General features: G+C 38.9%; 1 pseudogene; it reads right to left on the reverse strand.

Moving 5' to 3' along the window:
• Positions 1-13,374: 13,374 nt before the first annotated feature.
• Positions 13,375-22,307, reverse strand: LOC143025671 (uncharacterized; annotated as a pseudogene).
• Between the last annotated feature and the right edge of the window lie 85 nt (positions 22,308-22,392).

Consider the following 22,392-nt stretch of genomic DNA (forward strand, 5'->3'; position numbering starts at 1 on the left):
CGGTGTGAACTGCTGTTTCATTTATGCAAACCTTTTTGATATAGGTTTCACATCTGTGATCGACATAATTTTTTGTATTCATTAAAATGCATCCCATATATCGCGTGATACCGTAACTTCTTGCAGTCAAAACTGGACTTTTATTAGCTGAGTATACTACGGTTGGTGCAGATTTCATGAGTATGCATTTCGTTTTCTTGCCGTGATAAACAGACCGGTCCCGGATATACCAGTCTGTTTCGCGGCATTAGTGGAGCTTATTCCGAGCATTACGCTTAGGAGACCAAGATTTCCAATCTAATTTGACCGATCCCCTCCCGGCAATGGTACTTTCTACACTAAAATATTACTTTCATTACATTGTTTTTACTACTTATTAATCCACTTGGGTCATATAAACTCGTTCACAGTAAATAACAATGGAAACACAAGAAACAAAAAATGCCGATCACCGAAGTATATAAAAAAAGTAGCATCATTAAACTGACATATTTTCCCTAACATGTAACGTAATAGCAAATTACTCGTTGATGATTGAATTATGCCCAAACTATACGCTTGGGTACATTGATAAAATTTTCAGATGTTATTATGGTTTTTATAGCCGTGTCTAGTGGTGGGCAGCTACCGGTAAAGTTACCGGTTTTATCGGTAACAACCTTAACAGTAGCTTACCGGCAAAAATTCTGCTACCGTTAAGGCTCCGTTAACCGATAAGCTATACCATAACACTCGGAGAGCGGTAAGCACGTCTCGGCTTGGTGGTAGTGAGTGACGGTACTGACGGTAGTGGTGGGCAGCTACCGGTAGTTACTGGTTTTATCGGTAACAACCTTGACGGTAGCTTACCAGCAAAAATTCTGCTACCGTTAAGGCTCCGTTAACCGATAAGCTATACCATAACAGAGAGCGGTAAGCACTAGTGGTGGGCAGCTACCAGTAAAGTTACCGGTTTTATCGGTAACAACCTTAACGGTAGCTTACCGGCAAAAATTCTGCTACCGTTAAGGCTCCGTTAACCGATAAGCTATACCATAACACTCAGAGAGCGGTAAGCACGTCTCGGCTTGGTGGTACCAAGATCTAAGAATATAAGGTCTAACCACTTCCTACCGAATTTCGAGGGAGTTGGCGCAGCGGGCCCGTGAACGTCACCTGGCTGTTCAAAGTGGGGTTAGCGGGTCCTATAGCTGTCAGTTGAAGCTGGTCCGTCGTACGAAAATGACGTCGCCTTCGCTCGCACCGCTCCACTCAATTAGTTATATTCTGACAAATATTATATATGAATATATATATATGATATATAATATATATATATATAAAATATTATAGTTCCTGTCTTCCTTGGCGTTTCACAGTTTTCTTCAGTGTATCACAAAGAGAAAATGGACGCATCCAAAAGACGTCAGAAGCTGCGCAGAACTGCTCCAGCGGTTAGACCTGTTTACTTAGACCTTGGGTGGTACTGAGTGACGGTAGTGGTGTAGTTACGGATTATATCGGTAACAACCTTGACGGTAGCTTACCGGCAAAAATTCTGCTACCGTTAAGGCTCCGTTAACCAATAAGCTATACCATAACACTCAGAGAGCGGTAAGCACGTCTCGGCTTGGTGGTACTGAGTGAAGGGCCCAGTGACCCGCTAAATTTTCCGGTTAAACTTTTACTATTAAGCAAGTAGGTACTGCTAAGGTCTCGGTATTTTTTCTTACAATTAAAACCGTTTTTTTCGGCACTTTTGTTAATTTCTCAATAGAATAATGATATTTCTGTGATCAGCATACGGAACTATAATTGTGAGTTTCATCGAAAAATTCCGCGTGTCGCCAAACGAAGACCCATATATATATATATATATATATATATATATATATATATATTTATATATATATATATATATATATATATATATATGCTTAAGTGATGAAAATGCCAATATTTTCTGTTTCTAAATAAGAATATGAACTAATTTGTATGAAAAAATAATTGAGGAAATAAAAAAACATGCTGACAATGAAATCTAATATATCCTTGAGTAATCACCTTGGTCTTTGGATCACGTGCTTGGCTCGTGATCGACATCTATTTCCCGCTCGGAAGAGAGCTCAGAGCTCGTATGACTGATCTGTGGGTAATGCTGTGACCTTACACGCACCCCCTCCCAACTCCCCGCCAACGAGAGTTGGAGTAACGACTCGGAGCGCAGCGATACTGAAATTATTTCAACCCTGGACAGATGTGTGTGTGTGTGTGTGTGATTCACTTTGGTCACCATGGTCTTGGGATCACGTGTTGGACTCGTGATCGACAACTATTTCACTCCCGAGAGAGAGCTGTGTGTGTGTGTCGTATATAGTTTCGAATGCTGATCACAGAAATAACATTAGTTTTTTGGAGAAATTAAAGAAAGTGCTGAAGAAACGGTTTTAATGGTAAAAATTTACAGACTTTAGCGGTACAAGGGAATCTGGGAGTTTTTATACGTGAGCGTGTCATAAAAGTTGTTCAACTTCTCTGGTGAACTTATGTACAATTACCCTTTCCAATAGAGTATAATTCCCCCACTAAACTGTTTCAGTCACATGTGTATGTTACGTGTAGAGAATATTTTTATGTTGTATGATATTGTATAATGAAGATGATATATCTTGAACATGAAGGTGTCCATATCAACTGCGTATGCAGGAAGTGAAAGATTAAACTCTTGGTAACTTGTTAAGATTATGTTTTGTCTTATTTTCGTATTTTTACATGGTTTTTTATTTTAAATAGCGAAAAATGTTGTGTGAGTGAGTGAATGGAGGGTGTCTGAGAGTGGGTGTGGTCATGCAGACGTAAGACAGACGCGGTCAAAAGTTTATACACCCCACCCAAGATCTAAGAATATAAGGTCTAACCACTTCCGACCGAATTTCGAGGGAGTTGGCGCAGCGGGCCCGTGAACGTCACTTGGCTGTTCAAAGTGGGGTTGGCGGGTCCTATAGCTGTCAGTTGAAGCTGGTGCAGCGTATAGGAAAGACGTTGCCTTCGCTCGCACAGCTCCACGCAATTAGTTATATTCTGACAAATATTATATAAATATATATAAAATATTATAGTTCCTGTCTATATATATGAATATATAATATATATGATATATAATATATATATATATATATATATATAATATTATAGTTCCTGTCTTCCTTGGCGTTTCACAGTTTTCTTCAGTGTTTCACAAAGAGAAAATGGACTCAGCCAAATGACGTCAGAAGCTGCGCACAAGAATTCAAACGGTCTGACCTGTATATTTAGACCTTGACCCCACCCACCCTCCATTCACTCGCTCGCGCGGTAGATAGCATACAATAGCACCAATTAAAGTATGACTTTTTCCCTTTACAATAACATAACAATCAAAATAATATGTAAAATAGAACCAGAGATATAGCTTATTAAAAGACAAAAACATTGATTTTTCAGGAGAGACATTAAAACTGGGAGGCTGGATATTGTGGATAGGCGGCGTGCTTTTTCCTCTAACTTTGATAACGCACTGATGTCAATAAAATTCAATATCATGTGTTTACTGTTTAGAATCATAGCTTGCTTCCGATTGGTGGAAAGAGTTGCCAGATATCTCCATAAACACAATATCGTAAACAAAATAGAACTGGCTATCGAAATTTTGACTTTATTTCAATATACAGAATATGCAATGGGGTTGCCAGAGGTTGCCAATGATTTATCTATTTTAGTCTGTATAAAAAAAAAACCTGAATTGAGCTGTAATATTAGGTCGAAGTGTTACCACCATCATAGAGGTGATGGCGTCCACGGCCCTCTAACGTTACCGGTAAACTTCTACGTTAAGCAACCGCTAACGTTACCGGTAAACTTCTACCGTTAAGCGAGTGTACTGCTAAGGTCTCGGTAAGCCCAAGATCTAAATAAACAGGTCAAACCGTTTGAATTCTTCTGCGCAGCTTCTGACGTCATTAGGCTGGGTCCGTTTTCTCTTTGTGAAACACTGAAGAAAACTGAAACGCCAAGGAAGACAGGAACTATAATATTTTATATATATATATATATAGACAGGAACTATAATATTTTATATATATTTATATATAATATTTGTCAGAATATAACTAATTGCATGGAGCGGTGCGAGCGAAGGCAACAACATGTCAGTTGAAGCTGGTGCGTCACCAGCTTCAACTGACAGCTATAGGACCCGCGAACCCCACTTTGAACAGCCAGGTGACGTTCAGGGGCCCGCTGCGCCAACTCCCTCGAAATTCGGTCGGAAGTGGTTAGACCTGGTATACCTTAGTTCTTGGGTAAGCCCGTCTCGGTTTGGTGGCATTGACGGGCCCAGTGTCCCGATAACGGTACCGGGAAACTTGTACCGTTACGCGAGTATGTACCGCTAAGGTCTCGGTAATTTTTAACCATTAAAACATTTTTTTCGGCACTTTCTTTAATTAAAAAAAAAAAAAAAAAAAAAAAAAAAAATTCTGTGTACAGCATACGAAAATATATTAATTGTAAAAGTTTCATCGAAAAATTCCGCGTCGCCAAACGGAAAAGACCCATATATATATATATATATATATATATATATATATATATATATATATATATGTGTATATATATATTGTGTGTGTGTGTGTGTGTGTGTGTGTATATACACATGTATATGTATACACACAAACGGAAAAGACCCATATATATATATACTATATATATATATATATATATATATATATATGCGTGTGTGTATACATATGTATATGTATACACACACACTTATATATATTTCTCTTTACATTTTGCCTATATCACCGGTAGGCATATAGGGTAGGTTAGTGCTTCCTTCGTTCATGATGCAGGCAGGATTTTTATAGTAACGACGTTACAAATCTTGAGTTGTGAAGACACACCATAGTAGGATGAAATTTATTTGAAGATTTAAATCATCAAGGCGACTCGAATTTGAGACGTCACTACTACTTCGCGAGACTTTTATCGGTGATTCCAGTCATGATTTTATTAGTCTCCGGTATTTCCGGTTCTGTAATTAGCAATATTTACCCAGCACTAGTGCTAAGGATCAAAAACAATTTTTATCTATGTCCAGACCAGTTAGTGAGGAGAAGTGTGTCTAGGATTATAAATATAATTACACCGATCACTTCCCGGTAAGGCTACTTTCCACACTCAAAGGGTATATCCTGAGAAATATTACTTTTATTACATTGTTTTTACTGCCTTTTAATCAACCTGGGTCAAATCAACTCGTTCAAAGTAAATTATCATGTCAACAAGAGAAATTATACATGCCGGTGATCGATGCATATCATATAATAGTATCATTGCACTGATGGACATGCCCTTCAATTTCACCAAACTGGCAACTCTAGGCTACAAGTCCATCCACACGTAATGTTTCCAAAGAAACTTTCCATATCTACGATTTTGTACAGTATCATTTGTAAAAGCCTTTCATCTGACCAAAACTAACTTTAAATCTGTGACAAAATAAGTTATTTTTTTGCACAAATATCCTTCCAAGCAGGGTTGGAGTGGCACAGAGGAAGGAGGGGTAACTATTTTTTTCTGTGCGAGTGAGAGCTCTGACTAGGAAGAAGGCCACAGGTACGAAGGACACAAAGTTAATATTCATACACCAGTATCAGTAATGCATACCTTGTGGGAAAACACCTACATACAACATACCATACGTAATCTATATATGTTCATTTCTCACAACATTGGTAAAATTGACAAAGGCATAGGAAACCCGGTCAATTTATAGATTCACCTAGCCATAGAACTTCATATCTGGCTTATGTGTTCCTAGTGAGAAATGTTGTGATATGAACGATGGTGTACTTCATTTCCTGCGCAATTGCGTAGTTTTTAAGATATTAAATATGAAAGATATGGAATTTGGCATACCTCTCTTCCAGAACGATCTGGGGGGGACCTGTGGGAAATCGTTTTTTTTTTTTTTTTTTTTTTTTTTTTTTTTGGGGTAGGGAGGAATAGTAAAAGGAGTAATGAGCGTTGGCAAAAAGATAAAAACATGAGAATAACACATAAGAAAATGAAAATACAATATTTTCACCCATTGATGGCGGGAGTGTGCCGTGTTTTGGGGCATATACATGGCAGCCATGTTGTGGTTTAACAGCGGCAGCGAGGAATCGCTAACTATCTTGCTATATTCGCTCAATTTAGCGAAGCCCACTCCGGGCGCGCAAAAGTTGATAATCCTACAATAGGGAATCAATAGTGAGCCTCATAAAGAATGTTCCTAAATGACTTGTACGCTATTTCATGAAATCGAAAATGAAATTGATTGTCTATATAAAGTGTTTTAACCTACCCAGACACAAAAGAAAACATCGTGAATGGTAGCATAAGGAACAATGACAAACGTAACTAGACCTATTCCGGAAACCGAAAACCACAATAATGGCATTAGCATTACCTTATGAAGAAGAGGTTGTTGTTGTTGTTGTCGTTCCCTAGACTATCTGTCCGAGCAGTCCCGTCTCCCCAAGGAATGCCATAGCCGAAACTGGGTTTTCCCACAAATCCTTTATAGAGCGTATGTTGTGTTGTTTGCGTGCATGATTGTGTATAATGCAGTCTTCCATTATGTGTTGTATGGTATGGGGTGAAGTGTTACATCCTGGGCAGCAGCGCTGTTCACAGCGCGGTCATCCAGCCTCTTCTGGTAGCTTAGAAGGTCCTGGAGCTGCAGCGTCTACGTCGTGGGACCACCCCCCAACCCCAAGAGTTGGGGGCCAAACGGCAGCAACCACCCCTGGCCATCAGCTCTACGCAGGTGGCACCGATCCCCAAGAGGAGCTACGCCTACCTTGGGGAGTGCCACAATCCTTTTTCCCAACATGAAGAAGAGGTTGAGGGTTGTGGTGAAGAGGTTGAGGCTTGTGGTGGTGACGCTAGTGCTGGTGGTGCGTCGTTATCAGAATCGGTTTCTTCGTCTTCGTGTGGGATGGTGGGAAGGTCGGATGGCCGATTCCTGTTTGACTGTGGGCGACACAGTCGAGCCGCCTCGAGGAAGAAATGGTGAAGAACTTCCTCTTCCCCGAAAGTATGAAGAAACATGTAGCGAGCGAAGTACTGTTTAAAGTACTCGCTTCTTAATCCTGGCCGCTTCGCCCACTGTTTGAGGTCCAACCACAGGCGCTCTATGTTCTGAGTGTGGATATTCTGTTGGTTAGGATCCACAAAGTGTTCTTTATGGTTTATCACGTAGTGTGTGTAACCTTCATCACAGAGTTGGTTATACGCACGCCACGAGTCACTATAAACAACACTCCCAGATCGAATGTACTGTTTGATTATGGAAACGAGCGTACCAGCACTCCTGTCTTTGTTCACGAGAGACACAATGAAACACTTTTTTGTGACTCTTTCGATACCACCAAAAACCCAGAGTTGTGTGGTGATGCGACCATGATCGTGCTTTCGCTTGACAAATAAAGTTTCATCAATCTTCACCTCAATGCCCTGACCCCCAATAGCCTCCTGGTTGTCGAACCACCATTCAGTGACCTCGGAACAAAAACTGCGCCAGTCGACACTAGTGTTTGGAGCCCACTTCAAACACTTTAAAACAGTGTTATGATTCCACTTTTTCTGAAGCCTGTGGTTCACAAATGACACTATCTCCGACGGTTTCAAGTGCGTTCCGTCGAGGAAAGTTCCTTTATAGTCCGAAGTAGTGTAGTTACACTGCCTTCTTCTCTTTGTTTTGCAATTTTCTTCCACCGGCCACAATACCACGAATGCCTGTCTTCCCTATAAGTACAAGGAAGTTCACAATAAGGGCACTGTATTTGTTTAACTAATAAAAATATATATTGGTTATCTTAATTTTTACACATATTATAAAGGTAAAAATCAAATGTAATGAATATGAAAATAGTATGATGCAACGTAGTTTTGAGTAACCTCGTAGACTTGGTTTTCAGAATACAATAAGTGAATTATTCACAGTTATACTAAATCTTCGACTCAGAGATTCATGCGATGTCAACACACCTTTTTCAGTATCACATTAGATTTCTGGTCTGTGGTTTCCCAGAAAGCCCAGCAAACTCTCTTTAATGACAGCCGTACAATTTCTCTTAACTTCCATTAGTTCTTCATCATTTCTTTTTCTTCGAACCCTTACTGATCATTGTAGGGAATTTATTCCTGAAATATATTCCATTTTAAGCTCCCGTTGTTATTCTTCTTATTATAACCCCAAAAGAAGTAGCATGTTATCATGCAATTCCTTCATCTCAGTTGTTTTGCCAGACAAATAGTAGCTTATTTCCATAGTGCAAAGGAACCTCTTTCAAGTTTACTTTGGACGAGTCTCAACAAGCGCCACTCATCTATTATGTTTGTAGCCAAGTGACGCTGACTGAACGACCACCATTACAAAACACCAGTCTATCCTTATCATGTATATATATATATATATATATATATATATATATATATGTATATATATATATATATATATATATATATATATATATATATATATATATATATATATATATATATATATATATTGTGATGGGATCACGATAAAACAAAATTTAGTTGCCTTCTGGAGAATGTTCCAACATTTTACCCTGTAAGCCAAGAGTTCGGCTTGCTGATATGTAAATCAAGGAATTAAGATTTTGACTTAGCTTTATACGTTGGATGCATACTGTCTTTTATTTGACCCACTATCTCATCACCAGACTAATTGTCATCAGCTGTCATATGTTTCTTGGAGGCTCTAGCACGGTAAAAGTTTTGACTTTGATGTACTGACCTCATAACAGACGATAAATTGAAATAGTTGATATTATGATTGGATTCTGACTTGCCATATATAGTTGTCGAGCAGAGGTAGCCATGCGAAGTGTGATGTTTGTGTTCTCTCCAAGAGCAAAAGTCAGGCGACATAAACTTTTTGCCTTCCATGCTGTAAGAAGCTTGGCACATGAGGCACAATGATTATGGGGACTTCAACTTTAATGACGGTCACTCGCTCTACAACTAAAGTACTACATAGAGCATTTTTAATCAGGCGCATAAAATACTCTTTCCGGGATTTGAGTGTCTACTCACCGCAGATGCAGCAAAATAAATGCATATAAACATATACTAACAGCCTTTTCACCATTACAAAGGAGGTAGCAAAGAAAAAAATTGAAATAATAATAATAATAAAATAAATAAATAAATAAATGAATAAAAAATAAAATCCACTCCCACTCATTACATTCCCACACAGTCTACTCCCATCCAACCCCTCCTTCCCGCTTATCTTGGCTCCTCCTGGATGACAGGGCATCCATGCATCTCGCCCACTGCCATGGGTCAGAAGCAATGCAGCAAGACACAATACATCCGCAACATGGCCGCTTCCTATAATCGGCGAACCCCCCTGTCCGTAACTAGGACAAATTAGGATGTACCTGGATATAAGTTCTTTTTTCCTACTCAAATGGTACGCCAATCTCTGGCGAGATATATGTTTGGTACCATATTGTTCTATATATTCAGTGGAGCCCAATAATCTACAGGGTAGCCAACGAATGGTCCACGCCGTGGAATTTCACCGTCCGCCATCACACGTGCCAGTTAACAGCGCCTTCAACGGTGTGAACTGTTCCATTTATGCAAACCTTTTTGATATAGGTTTCACATCTGTGATCGACATAATTTTTTGTATTCATTAAAATACATCCCATATATCGCGTGATACCGTAACTTGTTGCAGTCAAAACTGGACTTTCATTAGCTGAGTATACTACGGTTGGTGTAGATTTCATGAGTATGCATTTCGTTTCTTGCCGTGATAAACAGACCGGTCCCGGATATACCAGTCTGTTTCGCGGCATTGGTGGAGCTTATTCCGAGCATTACGCTTAGGTGACCAAGATTTCCAATCTAATTTGACCGATCCCCTCCCGGCAATGGTACTTTCTACACTAAAATATTACTTTCATTACATTGTTTTTACTACTTATTAATCCACTTGGGTCATATAAACTCGTTCACAGTAAATAACCATGGCAACACAAGAAACAATAAATGCCGATCACCGATGTAGATAAAAAAGTAGCATCATTAAACTGACATATTTTCCCTAACATGTAACGTAATAGCAAATTACTCGTTGATGATTGAATTATGCCCAAACTATACGCTTGGGTACATTGATAAAATTTTCAGATGTTATTATGGTTTTTATAGCCGTGTCTAGTGGTGGGCAGCTACCGGTAAAGTTACCGGTTTTATCGGTAACAACCTTAACAGTAGCTTACCGGCAAAAATTCTGCTACCGTTAAGGCTCCGTTAACCGATAAGCTATACCATAACACTCGGAGAGCGGTAAGCACGTCTCGGCTTGGTGGTAGTGAGTGACGGTACTGACGGTAGTGGTGGGCAGCTACCGGTAGTTACTGGTTTTATCGGTAACAACCTTGACGGTAGCTTACCAGCAAAAATTCTGCTACCGTTAAGGCTCCGTTAACCGATAAGCTATACCATAACAGAGAGCGGTAAGCACTAGTGGTGGGCAGCTACCGATAAGCTACACCATAACACTCAGAAAGCGGTAAGCACGTCTCACCTTGGTGGTACCAAGATCTAAGAATATAAGGTCTAACCACTTCCGACCGAATTTCGAGGAAGTTGGCGCAGCGGGCCCGTGAACGTCACCTGGCTGTTCAAAGTGGGGTTAGCGGGTCCTATAGCTGTCAGTTGAAGCTGGTCCGTCGTTCGAAAATGACGTCGCCTTCGCTCGCACCGCTCCACTCAATTAGTTATATTCTGACAAATATTATATAAAATATTATATAAGGTATTATAGTTCCTGTCTATATATATGAATATATAATATATATGATATATAATATATATATAAAATATTATAGTTCCTGTCTTCCTTGGCGTTTCACAGTTATCTTCATTGTATAACAAAGAGAAAATGGACGCATCCAAATGACGTCAGAAGCTGCGCAGAACTGCTCCAGCGGTTAGACCTGTTTACTTAGACCTTGCTATAAACAACACTCCCAGATCGAATGTACTGTACTGTTTGATTATGGGAACGAGCGTACCAGCACTCCTGTCATTGTTCACGAGGGGCACAATGAAACACTTTTTTTTTTTTTAACTCTTTCGATACCACCAAAAACCCAGAGTTGTGTGGTGATGCGACCACGATCGTGCTTTCGCTTGACAAATAAAGTTTCATCAATCTCCACCTCAATGCCCTGACCCCCAATAGCCTCCTGGTTGTCGAACCACCGCTCAGTGACTTCGGAACAAAAACTGCGCCACTCGACACTTGTGTTTGGAGCCCACTTCAAACACTTTAAACAGTGTCATGATTCCACTTTTTCTGAAACCAGTGGTTCACAAAGTACACTATCTCCGACGGTTTCAAGTGCGTTCCGTCGAGGAAAGTTCCTTTATAATCCGAAGTAGTGTAGTTACACTGCCTTCTTCTCTTTGTTTTGCAAGTTTTCTTCCACCGGCCACAATACCACGAATACCTGTCTTCCCTATAAGTACAGGGAAGTTCACAATAAGGGCACTGTATTTGTTTAACTAATAAAGATATATATTGGTTATCTTAATTTTTACACATATTATAAAGGTAAAAATCAAATGTAATGAATATGAAAATGGTATGATGCAACGTAGTTTTGAGTAACCTCGTAGACTTGGTTTTCAGAATACAATAAGTGAATTATTCACAGTTATACTAGATCTTCGACTCAGAGATTCATGCGATGTCAACACACCTTTTTCAGTATCACATTAGATTTCTGGTCTGTGGTTTCCCAGAAAGCCCAGCAAACTCTCTTTAATGACAGCCGTACAATTTCTCTTAGCTTCCATTAGTTCTTCATCATTTCTTTTTCTTCGAACCCTTACTGATCATTGTAAGGAATTTATTCCTGAAATATATTCCATTTTAAGCTCCCGTTGTTATTCTTCTTATTATAACCCCAAAAGAAGTAGCATGTTATCATGCAATTCCTTCATCTCAGTTGTTTTGCCAGACAAATAGTAGCTTATTTCCATAGTGGAAAGGAACCTCTTTCAAGTTTACTTTGGACGAGTCTCAACAAGCGCCACTCATCTATTATGTTTGTAGCCAAGTGACGCTGACTGAACGAACACCATTACAAAACACCAGTCTATCCTTATCATATATATATATATATATATATATATATATATATATATATATATATATATATATATATATATTGTGATGGGATCACGATAAAACAAAATTTAGTTGCCTTCTGGAGAATGTTCCAACATTTTACCCTGTAAGCCAAGAGTTCGGCTTGCTGATATTTAAATCAAGGATTTAAGATTTTGACTTAGCTTTATACGTTGGATGCATACTGTCTTTTATTTGACCCACTATCTCATCACCAGTCTAATTGTCATCAGCTGTCATATGTTTCTTGGAGGCTCTAGCACGGTGAAGTTTTGACTTTGATGTACTGACCTCATAACAGACGATAAATTGAAATAGTTGATATTATGATTGGATTCTGACTTGCCATTTATAGTTGTCGAGCAGAGGTAGCCATGCGAAGTGTGATGTTTGTGTTCTCTCCAAGAGCAAAAGTCAGGCGACATAAACTTTTTGCCTTCCATGCTGTAAGAAGCTTGGCACATGAGGCACAATAATTATGGGGACTTCAACTTTAATGACGGTCACTCGCTCTACAACTAAAGTACTACATAGAGCATTTTTAATCAGGCGCATAAAATACTCTTTCCGGGATTTGAGTGTCTACTCACCGCAGATGCAGCAAAATAAATGCATATAAACATATACTAACAGCCTTTTCACCCTTACAAGGGAGGTAGCAAAAAAAAAAAAAAAAATGAAATAATAATAATAATAATAAAATAAATAAATAAATAAATAAATAAATAAATGAATAAAAAATAAAATCCACTCCCACTCATTCCATTCCCACACAGTCCACTCCCATCCAACCCCTCCTTCCCGCTTATCTTGGCTCCTCCTGGATGACAGGTCATCCATGCATATCGCCCACTGCCATGGGTCAGAAGCAATGCAGCAAGACACAATACATTCGCAGCATGGCCGCTTCCTTTAATCGGCGAATCCCCGTGTCCGTAACTAGGACAAATTAGGATGAACCTGGATATAAGTTCTTTTTTCCTACTCAAATGGTACGCCATTCTCTGGCGAGATATATGTTTGGTACCATCTTGTTCTGTATATTCGGTGGAGCCCAATAATCTACACTTCTACAGGGTAGCCAACGAATGGTCCACGCCGTGGAATTTCACCGTCCGCCATCACACGTGCCAGTTAACAGCGCCTTCAACGGTGTGAACTGCTGTTTCATTTATGCAAACCTTTTTGATATAGGTTTCACATCTGTGATCGACATAATTTTTTGTATTCATTAAAATGCATCCCATATATCGCGTGATACCGTAACTTCTTGCAGTCAAAACTGGACTTTTATTAGCTGAGTATACTACGGTTGGTGCAGATTTCATGAGTATGCATTTCGTTTCTTCCCGTGAATAAAGGACCGGTCCCGGATATACCAGTCTGTTTCGCGGCATTAGTGGAGCTTATTCCGAGCATTACGCTTAGGAGACCAAGATTTCCAATCTAATTTGACCGATCCCCTCCCGGCAATGGTACTTTCTACACTAAAATATTACTTTCATTACATTGTTTTTACTACTTATTAATCCACTTGGGTCATATAAACTCATTCACAGTAAATAACCATGGCAACACAAGAAACAATAAATGCCGATCACCGATGTAGATAAAAAAGTAGCATCATTAAACTGACATATCTTCCCTAACATGTAACGTAATAGCAAATTACTCGTTGATGATTTAATTATGCCCAAACTATACGCTTGGGTACATTGATAAAATTTTCAGATGTTATTATGGTTTTTATTAGTGGTGGGCAGCTACCGGTAAAGTTACCGGTTTTATCGGTAACAGCCTTAACGGTAGCTTACCGGCAAAAATTCTGCTACCATTAAGGCTCCGTTAACCGATAAGCTATACCATAACACTCGGAGAGCGGTAAGCACGTCTCGGCTTGGTGGTAGTGAGTGACGGTACTAACGGTAGTGGTGGGCAGCTACCGGTAGTTTCTGGTTTTATCGGTAACAGCCTTGACGGTAGCTTACCGGCAATAATTCTGCTACCGTTAAGGTCCGTTAACCGATAAGCTATACCAAACACTCGTGGAGCGGTAAGCACTAGTGGTGGGCAGCTACCGGTAAAATTACCGGTTTTATCGGTAACAGCCTTGACGGTAGCTTACCGGCAATAATTCTGCTACCGTTTAGGCTCCGTTAACCGATAAGCTATCCCATAATACTCAGAGAGCGGTAAGCACGTTTCGGCTTGGTGGTACCAAGATCTAAGAATATAAGGTCTAACCACTTCCGACCGAATTTCGAGGGAGTTGGCGCAGCGGGCCCGTGAACGTCACCTGGCTGTTCAAAGTGGGGTTAGCGGGTCCTATAGCTGTCAGTTGAAGCTGGTCCGTCGTTCAAAAATGACGTCGCCTTCGCTCGCACCGCTCCACTCAATTAGTTATATTCTGACAAATATTATATAATATATATATATAAATATATATAAGATATTATGGTTCCTGTCTATATATATGAATATATAATATATATATATATAATATAATATATAAAATATTATAGTTCCTGTCTTCCTTGGCGTTTCACAGTTTTCTTCAGTGTATCACAAAGAGAAAATGGACGCATCCAAATGACGTCAGAAGCTGCGCAGAACTGCTTCAGCGGTTAGACCTGTTTACTTAGACCTTGGGTGGTACTGAGTGACGGTAGTGGTGTAGTTACGGGTTATTTCGGTAACAACCTTGACGGTAGCTTACCGGCAAAAATTCTGCTACCGTTAAGGCTCCGTTAACCGATAAGCTATGCCATAACACTCAGAGAGCGGTAAGCACGTCTCGGCTTGATGGTACTGAGTGAAGGGCCCAGTGACCCGCTAAATTTTCCGGTTAAACTTTTACTATTAAGCAAGTAGGTACTGCTAAGGTCTCGGTATTTTTTCTTACAATTAAAACCGTTTTTTTCGGCACTTTTGTTAATTTCTCAATAGAATAATGATATTTCTGTGATCAGCATACGGAACTATAATTGTGAAAGTTTCATCGAAAAATTCCGCGTGTCGCCAAACGAAGACCCATATATATATATATATATATATATATATATATATATATATATATATATATAATATATATATATATATATATATATATATATATATGCTTACGTGATGAAAATGCCAATATTTTCTGTTTCTAAATAAGAATATGAACTAATTTGTATGAAAAAATAATTGAGGAAATAAAAAAACATGCTGACAATGAAATCTAATATATCCTTGAGTAATCACCTTGGTCTTTGGATCACGTGCTTGGCTCGTGATCGACATCTATTTCCCGCTCGGAAGAGAGCTCAGAGCTCGTATGACTGATCTGTGGGTAATGCTGTGACCTTACACGCACCCCCTCCCAACTCCCCGCCAACGAGAGTTGGAGTAACGACTCGGAGCGCACGATACTGAAATTATTTCAACCCTGGACAGATGTGTGTGTGTGTGTGTGATTCACCTTGGTCACCTTGGTCTTCAAGGGATCACGTGTTGGACTCGTGATCGACAACTATTTCACTCCCGGAAAAGAGCTGTATATGTGTGTCATATATAGTTTCGAATGCTGATTACAGAAATAACACAAGTTTTTTGGAGAAATTAAAGAAAGTACCGAAGAAACGGTTTTAATGGTAAAAATTTAGACTTCAGCGGTACAAGGGAATCTGGGAGTTTTTATACGTGAGCGTGTCATAAAAGTTGTTCAACTTCTCTGGTGAACTTATGTATAATTGCCCTTTCCAATAGAGTATAATTCCCCCACTAAACTGTTTCAGTCACATGTGTATGTTACGTGTAGTGAATATTTTTATGTTGTATAATATTGTATAATGAAGATGATATGTTTTGTACATGAAGGTGTCCATATCAACTGCCTATGCAGGAAGTGAAAGATTAGACTCTTGGTAACTTGTTAAGATTATATTTTATCTTATTTTCGTATTTTTTCATTATTTTTTATTTTGAATAGTGAAACATGTTGTGTGAGTGAGTGAATGGAGGGTGTCAGAGGGTGGGTGTGGTCATGCAGACGCAAGACAGACGCGGACGAAAGTGTATACACCCCACCCACCCTCAGACACCCTCCATTCACTCACTCGCGCGGTAGATAGCATACAATAGCACCAATTAAAATATGACTTTTTCCATTTACAAATACATAACAATCAAAATAATATGTAAAATATAACAAGAGATATAGCTTATTAAAAGACAAAAACATTGATTTTTCAGGAGAGACATTTATACTGGGAGGCTGGATATTGTGGATAGGCGGCGTGCTTTTTCCTCTAACTTTGATAACGCACTGATGTCAAAAAATTCAATATAATGTGTTTACCGTTTAGAATCATAGCTTGCTTCCGATTGGTGGAAAGAGTTGCCAGATATCTCCATAAACACAATATCGTAAACAAAATAGAACTGGCTATCGAAATTTTGACTTTATTTCAATATACAGAATATGCAATGGGGTTGCCAGAGGTTGCCAATGATTTATCTATTTTAGTCTGTATAAAAAAAAAAACTGAATTGAGCTGTAATATTTGGTCGAAGTGTTACCACCATCATAGAGGTGATGGCGTCCACGGCCCGCTAACGTTACCGGTAAACTTCTACGTTAAGCAACCGCTAACGTTACCGGTAAACTTCTACCGTTAAGCGAGTGTACTGCTAAGGTCTCGGTAAGCCCAAGATCTAAATAAACAGGTCAAACCCTTTGAATTCTTCTGCGCAGCTTCTGACGTCATTAGGCTGGGTCCGTTTTCTCTTTGTGAAACACTGAAGAAAACTGAAACGCCAAGGAAGACAGGAACTATAATATTTTATATATTATATATCATATTTATATAGACAGGAACTATGATATTTTATATATATTTATATATATATTTTATATAATATTTGTCAGAATATAACTAATTGCGTGGAGCGGTGCGAGCGAAGGCAACAACATACCCGAATGACGCACCAGCTTCAACTGACAGCTATAGGAACCGCGAACCCCACTTTGAACAGCCAGGTGACGTTCACGGGCCCGCTGCGCCAACTCCCTCGAAATTCGGTCGGAAGTGGTTAGACCTGGTATACCTTAGATCTTGGGTAAGCCCGTCTCGGTTTGGTGGCATTGACGGGCCCAGTGTCCCGATAACGTTACCGGTAAACTTGTACCGTTACGCGAGTATGTACCGCTAAGGTCTCGGTAATTTTTAACCATTAAAACAGTTTTTTCGGCACTTTCTTTGATTTCCAAAATAATAATAATAATAATATTAATGATAATAATAATAATAATAATAATAATAATAATAATAATAATAATAATAATAATAATAATAATAATAATAATAATAATAATAATAATAATAATAATGTTTTTTCTGAGATTAGCATACGAAACTATATTAATTGGAAAAGTTTCATCGAAAAATTCCGCGTCGCCAAACGGAAAAGACCCATATATATATATATATATATATATATATATATATATATATATATATATATATATATATATATTTATATATATATATATATGTGGTGTGTGTGTGTGTGTGTGTGTATACACACATGTGTATGTATACACACAAACGGAAAAGACCCATATATATATGTATATATACATATATATATATATACTGTATATATATACATTTGTGTGTGTGTGTGTGTGTGTGTGTGTGTGTGTGTGTGTGTGTGTGTGTGTGTGTATATATATATATATATATATATATTATTATATATATAATGTGTGTGTGTATACATATGTATATGTATACACACACACTTATATATATATATATATTTCTCTTTACATTTTGCCTATATCACCGGTAGGCATATAGGGTAGGTTAGTGCTTCCTTCGTTCATGATGCAGGCAGGATTTTTATAGTAACGACGTTACAAAATCTTGAGTTGTGAAAACACACCATAGTAGGGTGATATTTATTTGAAGATTTAAATCATCAAGGCGACTCGAATTTGGGACGTCACTACTACTTCGCGAGACTTTTATCGGTAATTCCAATCATGTTTTTATTAGTCTCCAGTATTTCCGATTCTGTAATTAGCAATGTTTACCCAGCACTAATGCTTAGGCCAAAAATGAATTTTTATCTATGTCCAGACCAGTTCGTAAGGAGAAGTGTGTCTAGGATTATAAATATAATTACACCGATCACTTCCCGGTAAGGCTACTTTCCACACTTAAAGGGCATATCCTGAGAAATATTACTTTTATTACATTGTTTTTACTGCCTTTTAATCAACCTGGGTCAAATCAACTCGTTCAAAGTAAATTATCATGTCAACAAAAGAAATTATACATGCCGGTGATCGATGCATATCATATAATAGTATCATTGCACTGATGGACATGCCCTTCAATTTCACCAAACTGGCAACTCTAGGCTACAAGTCCATCCACACGTAATGTTTCCAAAGAAACTTTCCATATCTACGATTTTGTACAGTATCATTTGTAAAAGCCTTTCATCTGACCAAAACTAACTTTAAATCTGTGACAAAATAAGTTATTTTTTTGCACAAATATCCTTCCAAGCAAGGTTGGAGTGGCACAGAGGGGTAACTATTTTTTTTGTGCGAGTGAGAGCTCTGACTAGGAAGAAGGCCACAGGTACGAAGGACACAAAGTTAATATTCATACACCAGTATCAGTAATGCATACCTTGTGGGAAAACACCTACATACAACATACCACACGTAATTTAAATATGCTCCTTTCTCGCAACATCGGTAAAATTGACAAAGGCATAGGAAACCCGGTCAATTTATAGATTCACCCAACCATAGAACTTCATATTTGGCTTATGTGTTCCTAGTGAGAAATGTTGTGATATGAACGATGGTGTACTTCATTTCCTGCGCAATTGCGTAGTTTTTAAGATATATTGAATAGGAAATATGGAAATTTGGCATACCTCTCTTCCATAACGATCTGGGGGGGACCTGTGGGAAATCGTTTTTTTTTTTTTTTTTGTTTTTTTTTTTGGGTGGGGAGGAACAATAAATGGAGTAATGCTCGTTGGCGAAAAGATAAAAACATGAGAATAACACATAAGAAATAAATGAAAATACAATATTTTCACCCATTGATGGCGGGAGTGTGCCGTGTTTTGGGGCATATACATGGCAGCCATGCTGTGGTTGAGAAACGGCAGCGAGGAATCGCTAACTATCTTGCTATATTAGCTAAATTTAGCGAAGCCCACTCCGGGCGCGCAAAAGTGGCTAATCCTACAATAAGGAATAAATAGTGAGCCTCATAAAGAATGTTCCTAAATGACTTTTCCGCCATTTCATGAAATCGAAAATGAAATTGATTGTCTATATAAAGAGAACGTAGTTTTAACCTACCCAGACACAAAAGAAAACATCGTGAATGGTAGCAGAAGGAACAATGAAAAACGTAACTAGACCTATTCCGGAAACCGAAAACCACAATAATAGCATTAGCATTACCTTATGAAGAAGAGGTTGTTGTTGTCGTTGTCGTTCCCTAGACTATCTGTCCGAGCAGTCCCGTCTCCCCAAGGAATGCCATAGCCGAAACTGGGTTTTCCCACAAATCCTTTATAGAGCGTATGTTGTGTTGTTTGCGTGCATGATTGTGTATAATGCAGTCTTCCATTATGTGTTGTATGGTATGGGGTGAAGTGTTACATCCTGGGCAGCAGCGCTGTTCACAGCGCGGTCATCCAGCCTCTTCTGGTAGCTTAGAAGGTCCTGGAGCTGCAGCGTCTACGTCGTGGGACCACCCCCCAACCCCAAGAGTTGGGGGCCAAACGGCAGCAACCACCCCTGGCCATCAGCTCTACGCAGGTGGCACCGATCCCCAAGAGGAGCTACGCCTACCTTGGGGAGTACCACAATCCTTTTTCCCAACATGAAGAAGAGGTTGAGGGTTGTGGTGAAGAGGTTGAGGCTTGTGGTGGTGACGCTTGTGCTGGTGCTGCGTCGTTATCAGAATCGGTTTCTTCGTCTTCGTGTGGGATGGCGGGAAGGCCGGATGGCCGATTCCTGTTTGACTGTGGGCAATACAGTCGAGCCGCCTCGAGGAAGAAATGGTGGAGAACTTCCTCTTCCCCGAAAGTATGAAGGAACATGTAGCGAGCGAAGTACTGTTTAAAGTACTCGTTTCTTAATCCTGGCAGCTTCGCCCACTGTTTGAGGTCCAACCACAGGCGCTCTATGTTCTGAGTGTGGATATTCTGTTGGTTAGGATCCACAAAGTGTTCTTTATGGTTTATCACGTAGTGCGTGTAACCTTCATCACAGAGTTCGTTATACGCACGCCACGAGACACTATAAACAACACTCCCAGATCGAATGTACTGTACTGTTTGATTATGGGAACGAGCGTACCAGCACTCCTGTCATTGTTCACGAGGGGCACAATGAAACACTTTTTTTTTTTTTACTCCTTCGATACCACCAAAAACCCAGAGTTGTGTGGTGATGCGACCACGATCGTGCTTTCGCTTGACAAATAAAGTTTCATCAATCTTCACCTCAATGCCCTGACCCCCAATAGCCTCCTGGTTGTCGAACCACCATTCAGTGACCTCGGAACAAAAACTGCGCCAGTCGACACTAGTGTTTGGAGCCCACTTCAAACACTTTAAAACAGTGTTATGATTCCACTTTTTCTGAAGCCAGTGGTTCACAAATGACACTATCTCCGACGGTTTCAAGTGCGTTCCGTCGAGGAAAGTTCCTTTATAGTCCGAAGTAGTGTAGTTACACTGCCTTCTTCTCTTTGTTTTGCAATTTTCTTCCACCGGCCACAATACCACGAATGCCTGTCTTCCCTATAAGTACAGGGAAGTTCACAATAAGGGCACTGTATTTGTTTAACTAATAAAAATATATATTGGTTATCTTAATTTTTGCACATATTATAAAGGTAAAAATCAAATGTAATGAATATGAAAATGGTATGATGCAACGTAGTTTTGAGTAACCTCGTAGACTTGGTTTTCAGAATACAATAAGTGAATTATTCACAGTTATACTAGATCTTCGACTCAGAGATTCATGCAATGTCAACACACCTTTTTCAGTATCACATTAGATTTCTGGTCTGTGGTTTCCCAGAAAGCCCAGCAAACTCTCTTTAATGACAGCCGTACAATTTCTCTTAGCTTCCATTAGTTCTTCATCATTTCTTTTTCTTCGAACCTTTACTGATCATTGTAGGGAATTTCAAGGTCTAAGTAAACAGGTCTAACCGCTGGAGCAGTTCTGCGCAGCTTCTGACGTCATTTGGCTGAGTCCATTTTCTCTTTGTGATACACTGAAAAAAACTGTGAAACGCCAAGGAAGACAGGAACTATAATATTATATATATATATTATATATCATATATATTATATATTCATATATATAGACAGGAACTATAATATTTTATATATATTTATATATATATATTTTATATAATATTTGTCAGAATATAACTAATTGAGTGGAGCGGTGCGAGCGAAGGCGACGTCATTTTTGAACGACGGACCAACTTCAACTGACAGCTATAGGACCCGCTAACCCCACTTTGAGCAGCCAGGTGACGTTCACGGGCTCGCTGCGCCAACTCCCTCGAAATTCGGTCGGAAGTGGTTAGACCTTATATTCTTAGATCTTGGGGAATTTATTCCTGAAATATATTCCATTTTAAGCTCCCGTTGTTATTCTTCTTATTATAACCCCAAAAAAAGGAGCATGTTATCATGCAATTCCTTCATCTCAGTTGTTTTGCCAGACAAATAGTAGCTTATTTCCATAGTGCAAAGGAACCTCTTTCAAGTTTACTTTGGACGAGTCTCAACAAGCGCCACTCATCTATTATGTTTGTAGCCAAGTGACGCTGACTGAACGAACACCATTACAAAACACCAGTCTATCCTTATCATATATATATATATATATATATATATATATATATATATATATATATATATATATATATATATATATATATATTGTGATGGGATCACGATAAAACAAAATTTAGTTGCCTTCTGGAGAATGTTCCAACATTTTACCCTGTAAGCCAAGAGTTCGGCTTGCTGATATTTAAATCAAGGATTTAAGATTTTGACTTAGCTTTATACGTTGGATGCAT

This window comes from Oratosquilla oratoria, chromosome 5, assembly GCF_046742065.1.
Source record: "Oratosquilla oratoria isolate Oo_2021 chromosome 5, ASM4674206v1, whole genome shotgun sequence".
Lineage (NCBI taxonomy): Eukaryota > Metazoa > Arthropoda > Malacostraca > Stomatopoda > Squillidae > Oratosquilla > Oratosquilla oratoria.